A 6,177-nucleotide genomic window follows, 5' to 3' on the forward strand; every position below is an offset into this window, starting at 1 on the left:
TCCCAGATGTTGCTTGGATTCCCCATGAGCCTGCATGACCCTCAGTGAGGCATGGGCACCAACTCTGGTGGAGCAAGCTGCTATTGGTATCTCAGGGCAAACAGGGAGTGTGTTGGGACAGGTTTGGTGCTGCTGGGGATGGCTCTGTCCCTGAATGTCTTGCCAAGGGCACCTCACCAGCAGGTGCTGCTGGCATGTGGCAGCTCTAACTTGGCAAAACATGTCCCAGCACATCTAGCCTATCTGTTCCATCACCTTCCCTGAATGCTGCAGGTCAGGCTGATGGTTGCTGCTCACCACCTGACAAGCTGAGCTTTGTAGTTAGTTGCAACAGAACCTGTCAACACTGCTTGTGACCTAGACAACTACCAGGGAGATGTCATCTCTTTATCATCCCTTGATAATCTCCAATTTCTCCCCACCTTTTCCTCTTGCCTGTGCCCATGTCTCCCTCTCTGAGATTGCTGCTAGAGAAATACCAGTGTTTAACAGAGCACAGGGGATTTGAGCTGTGGGTCCAGCCACAGTGTCCTTGTGGCAGTTTTAGGGCTTCTCTTGCTTCCAACTGGGCAATTTAATGTTGGGGGGGAATTTTCAACCCACCACAGTCCTGGCCACCATGAAAGTGCCACTTGGAGCAGGACAGTCAGTCCACCCCAGACCTTACTCACCTGTGCTTTGCCTGTGTCTCCGAGTGCTGAGCCCCAGCAGCTTCTGCAGGAGCTACCTGGGGTGTGCAACCTCTGCCTGGGTTCCTCTGCACATTCCAGGTCCCCTGATCTCTCAGGTCCTTGGTTCCGATCAGGAGAGAGCAGAGCAGGGTATTAACAAGAGGGGCATCCCAAGGAGAATGCCAGAGCAAGTGGAAGATGGGCAGGAGAGATTGGTTGCAGGCTGGAAGCACTGAAGCCAGAAGCACTGAAGCCAACCAGTCCTCTGAGACTCTTTATCCAAGTTGGAGATTACCCCCCAAAAAATTCTAGTGGTGTTTGCTGTCTGGGAGATCAAAACAAAAGGTTTTGCTTCCTTTCTTCACCATGTGAGCAATACCATGGTCCCCAACCCCTGCTTGTCCCTCGCCCTGTCTTGCAGGGCTGCCTTGAGCACAGGTGGGTCAGCACAGGCAGGGGAGCCAGGCAGTGGGGATTGGGGGAGGGGGGAAGGGGCGAGTGCAGGTTGCTGTGGGGAGGTTGCTGTCCTTCTACACCAGCTTGTTCACTCACGGCTCTTGCCTAAAACTGCTCATTTTGTGCCTTCAGCTGAAAGTTTCTCTCCAGAGGTGCTGCACTTTGTGACTGTGCCAGGTTTCAGTGCCAGACTCTGTGATTCTCACAGGCCCTTGTGCAGCCTCCACGCTGTGCACGCCTGTGTGTGGTCCTGGGGGATGCTGCTGCTGGGGTCCCTTCCCATCACAGCCTCCCAACAAATATCCTTCCCTGTCCAGATAGTGTCGGAGCAGCCAGGGCAGTGTGTGGGAGTGCTGGACACGTGCTGAGATGGCAGGCAGAGCTTTGGCATGAGCAAAGTGGCCTCAAAACCCAGGGAGTGTTTTGCATAGCCCACGCAGCAGAGAGGTCAACATTGTGTGCCCTGATGTGTGTGCTCAAGAAGATCTCTGTTTTGAAACACAACAAGGTGGAACCTCACCTTGAACACAGGGGCTCAGCCAGGACTAATTACAGTGTGCACTGAGGATGGGTACAAGCTGGCATCTTAGGGAGGCAGAATGTGTCTCACTGCACCCTGGCAAGAAGGCAGTGGGGATGAGCTGGGGGCAGGGCAGTGGGGCAGATCCTCCTCTCCATTACCTTCTGGCTTTTATTGTCATTTCTCAGGCTGTTCAAAGCTGGGCTTCTAGCCAGACCTGTTCTCCTGGCCATGCCATACATGGGGTAACCATGGGGAAGAGGTTCCTACAGATGAAGAGCAGGGCTGCAGGGTCTCTGAGGCTGCCAGTACAGCTATGCTTGCTGCATGCCACAGCACCAGTGCTAGCACAAGATGGCACCTTCCACATGCAGGAAAACCCAGGTGGATCCAAAAATGTGTCTGATGGGAAAGGGTCCAGAGTTTGGCACTGCTTGGTGAATGGGGATAGGAAACCAGGACCTTCAACATCATCCGATCAGAAGGCAGAACTTTTATGAGGTCTTACTTTTCTCATACTGCTGCATTCTGTCCTGAGCTTTGTACTCATTGCCTATGAAGCTCAGCTTGGGCAAATTCTCCTAAAGCCCAGCTTTAACCTGCTCTCATAAGCTCCTAGCAGGTCAAACAGACCTGCCTAGGAAGCCTGGGGCTCATCTCAGCCAGCTATCCCAGCTAGCACAGCACAATCCTCCCAGCCTGCTCTAAGTTTAAAACAAACAAACAAACAAGCAATCAAACAAACAAATTCTTTTAAAGTCTTATTATTTTCAAGACAGGTTTTCAAATACATCTCCTTTTGTGGCTTGGAGAGATCACAGGATCACACAAGATCAGAAGATGTTAGGGGTGGGAAGGGACCTCTGGAGATCATCAAGTCCAACCCCCCTGCCAGAGCAGGACCATAGAATCCAGCACAGGTCACACAGGAACACATCCAGATGGGTGCAGAAAGTCTCCAGAGAAGGAGACTCCACAACCTCTCTGGGCAGCCTGTTCCAGTGCTCTGGGAGCCTCCCAATGAAGAAGTTCCTCCTCATGTTGAGGTGAAACCTCCTGTGCTGGAGTTTCTATCCATTGCCCCTTGTCCTATGCCAGGGTGCAAGTGAGCAGAGCCTGTCCCCTCCCTCTTGACCCCCAGCCCTCAGATATTTATAAACATTGATTAAATCCCCTCTCAGTCTTTTCTCCAGATTAATCAGCCCCAGGGCTCTCAGCCTCTCCTCACCAGGCAGTTCTCCAGTCCCTTCATCACCCTGGTAGCCCTCCCTTGGACTCTCTCCAGCAGATCCCTGTCCCTTTTGAACTGGGGAGCCCAGAACTAGATGCAATATTGCAGGTGAGGTCTCACTAGGGCAGAGTAAAGGGGGAGGAGAACCTCCCTGGATCTGCTGGACACACTCCTCTTGATGCACCTCTGTTTGTCATGGGCTTGCTAGAGGAAGGTGCCGAGAGGTCAGGCTTGATGCAGGCAGCACAGGTTGGGCAGTCTTGGAAAGATGTTTTTCAGGGCACGTGGCTGCTCACCCAGGCCTTGCTTGAGTCAGAGGCATAAACAGCAGTGTCACTGCTGAGGTCAGTAGAGAAAGCTTGTAAATTGCTGTGCAGCTCAGGACCATTCCTGTCTGTCCAATTTGCTCCACGAGATGAATTTCCTCCCCTGGCGGATGGAGGTGGGAGGGAGCTTCCCCCACCCCAGGCACCTGCAGCAATGATGCCTGCTGCAGTTGATAAACAAGGGACTGTCACCACATGCCAGTGGGCCCCTTGCCAGGCTGTGTTGCCTCCCTGCCACCCAGCCACGTGCTGTCCCCAGCTGAGTGGCATTGAGTCCACCTCTCAGGTCAAATGCTCTCTGCTGGCCCTCGGCAGCTACAGAGGCGTTGCCTTCATGACCCCTGGTTGCTGTTGGCAGCAGGCACTGAGCTGTAGAGCCCAGGGACGTGATGGCATTCTCCACCAGCCTCTTGCTACATGTGACCTCTGGAAGGCACAGCTAGACAGGCTTACAACACTTTGCAAAATCCAGTATGGGAATGCTAACCACCAAAACAATCTCCTGCAACTTTGGTCTCTCTCTCAACAGGATGTGGTGCTGGCACCTGAGGCCATGGGATCAAAATCCACAGGAGCTGAGGCCACAGGGAGGTGCTGGGAGGAACTACAACATGCACCATGAGTGTACGAGGATCTGCCACAGCTCAGCTTGCTCACCTAAAGGCCAGACAACAAAGATGATATGTCCCACCAGGAAGGCCAGGTACCTCTCAGATTTTGGCCCTAAGCTAGCTGGGCTGAGCCCCGTGCAGGATTGTGTCATTCCCACCCACACTGATACAAGACTGGTAGGAGTGGCTGATATGCCAGAGCGTCGTGCTGCCATCCAGAGACAGGCTGCAGAAACAGGCTGTCAGGGAGCTCATATGGCTCAACACAGGGAACTGCACCTCTGGAGGAACAACGCCAAGCACTGGTACGTGCTGGGGCCCACCCAGCTGGAGAGCAGCTCCAGAGGAAAGGCCCCGGGGGTGCTGGTGGACACCAAGTCGAACGTAAGCCAGCAACGCGCCCTTGCAGCAAAGAAAGACGCAGGTGCCCTAGGCTGTGTTGGGAGAGTGCTGCCAGCAGGGGGAGACAGGCGACCCTCCCCCTCTGCTCTGCATCTGGACTGCTGCATTCAGATCTGCGCTGCCCCAGTACAAGAGATATGGGCACACTGTGGAGGGTCACCAAGGTGCTGAAGGGAGAGGAGCTTCTCTCCAGTGAGGACAGGCAAAGTGTGCTGGGGCTGTTCACCCTCGAGGAGCATCTGGGAGGGTCTCAGGCAGGCCACCATTGGCTCTCTGCCCCACTGCTGAAGTATTTTAATTGCAAAGAATCTTAAGAAGGGAGCGCGCCAAGCAGCGGGGATGTAGGACCACGCGGTGGGGAGGCAGAGCCCCACGCAGAGGGGATGCAGGACCATGAGGTGGGGAGGCAGAGCCTCACGCAGAGGGGATGCAGGACCATGAGGTGGGGAGGCAGAGCCCCACGCAGAGGGGATGCAGGACCACGCGGTGGGGAGGCAGAGCCCCACGCAGAGGGGATGCAGGACCACGCGGTGGGGAGGCAGAGCCCCACGCAGAGGGGATGCAGGACCACGCGGTGGTGCTGCGGCCCCACTGAGCAGGGCTCCGCTGCTGATGGGCACGGCCAGGGGCTCGGGGACCTTCCCGGAGTCTTGCCCCGGGACCTGCCCAGGCTCTTAGCTTGGCGCTGAGGAACCCCCAGGCAGCGATGCTCGGGCGAGAGGGCGCCCGGCCGCCCCAGAGCTGAGGTTGTCCTCCAAGAGCAGGATGCGCCACTGCCGGCAGCAGTCCTGCTCAGCTCGGCATCCCCTCAAAGCAAAGTGAATGGATCTCCGTGGCTAGCATGAGTCCTCTCACCGGCAGATCCGTGGCCTGACTTGACCCTTAATGTCACAGACTGTCTGCTGGCAGCACCTTTCACACAGCCCTGCCCAGGCTCACGGGTACCCGGAGCAGCACAGACAGCTGGGAGGGGCACAGAATGCTTCCCGAGGGGGGCTTCCCAGGGGCAGGTTTCTGTGCCCACAGCTCTCTAGGCACAGAGGTGCTCTGTTGCCTGTCATAAGGCTGGTGGATTCCTCTGTTATTGTAGACCTGGTGATGTTTTCACTTGAGGCACTTGAAGAGTACTCTCTACTTGCTTCCTTGGGCAGCTGGGGCTTTGCACAAGACCAGTCACACAGGATGGAGTCAGCTGTGGGGGACACTGGGGCCTCCTGCTTGTGCCAGGGTCAGGGCCAGTCTTCAGATAAAAAGGTGCTTGGGCCTCATGCTTGGGCCAGGATTTGAGCCAGCCTTCAGGAAAAACAGGGCCACACTTGATTCCTGCCCTGTTCTCCTTGGTCTGTGGGTTTGTCTTTTCTTTTTTTTTTTTTTTTTTTTTCTTCCCCTGACAGAGCAATGTTCAGACTTCAGAGATGACCACAGTGACCCCAAAGTGCCTGTCGCTGTCTCCTCTTGCCCCCAAAGGACAGGCTGAAACTTGTATTTAACCCAAGCTAAATACCATCAGAAAGGCTTTCTCCCCCTTATAAAGAAAGGAAACCAGCACAGGATGTCATGCAGGATATGTGGAAATCTTTCCTTTTCAGTTTGAAATACTGTGATTGATTTGTTTCCCTTCATTTCCAAGCCTTTGAAAGTGAACATTAGGAAAAGGTTTAGGTGCTGCTTGCTGTGGGACCTCCCATAGGACTGCTGGCAGCTGCTGGCCCTGGTGGTGACATGGCTGGTTGGGGGTCCACGGTTCTGAGCCAGCTGAGAACAGGAGCTGGGCCTCTCAAAGCTCTGCTCTTCCAGCCTTAGGGCAGTCTGTGCTGACAGATGGAGTGCGGGACCCCAGGGAAGCTCAGCTGTTGTCAGCATTGAGCAGTGGAGATGGAAGTGAAGGAGCTGTTGCCCGAGGGACACTTTATCCTCCAGAGAGGCTGGTACAGAGGAGGCTTTTAAAAACACTCTTCCT

This window comes from Indicator indicator, chromosome 10, assembly GCF_027791375.1.
Source record: "Indicator indicator isolate 239-I01 chromosome 10, UM_Iind_1.1, whole genome shotgun sequence".
Taxonomy (NCBI): Eukaryota; Metazoa; Chordata; class Aves; order Piciformes; family Indicatoridae; genus Indicator; species Indicator indicator.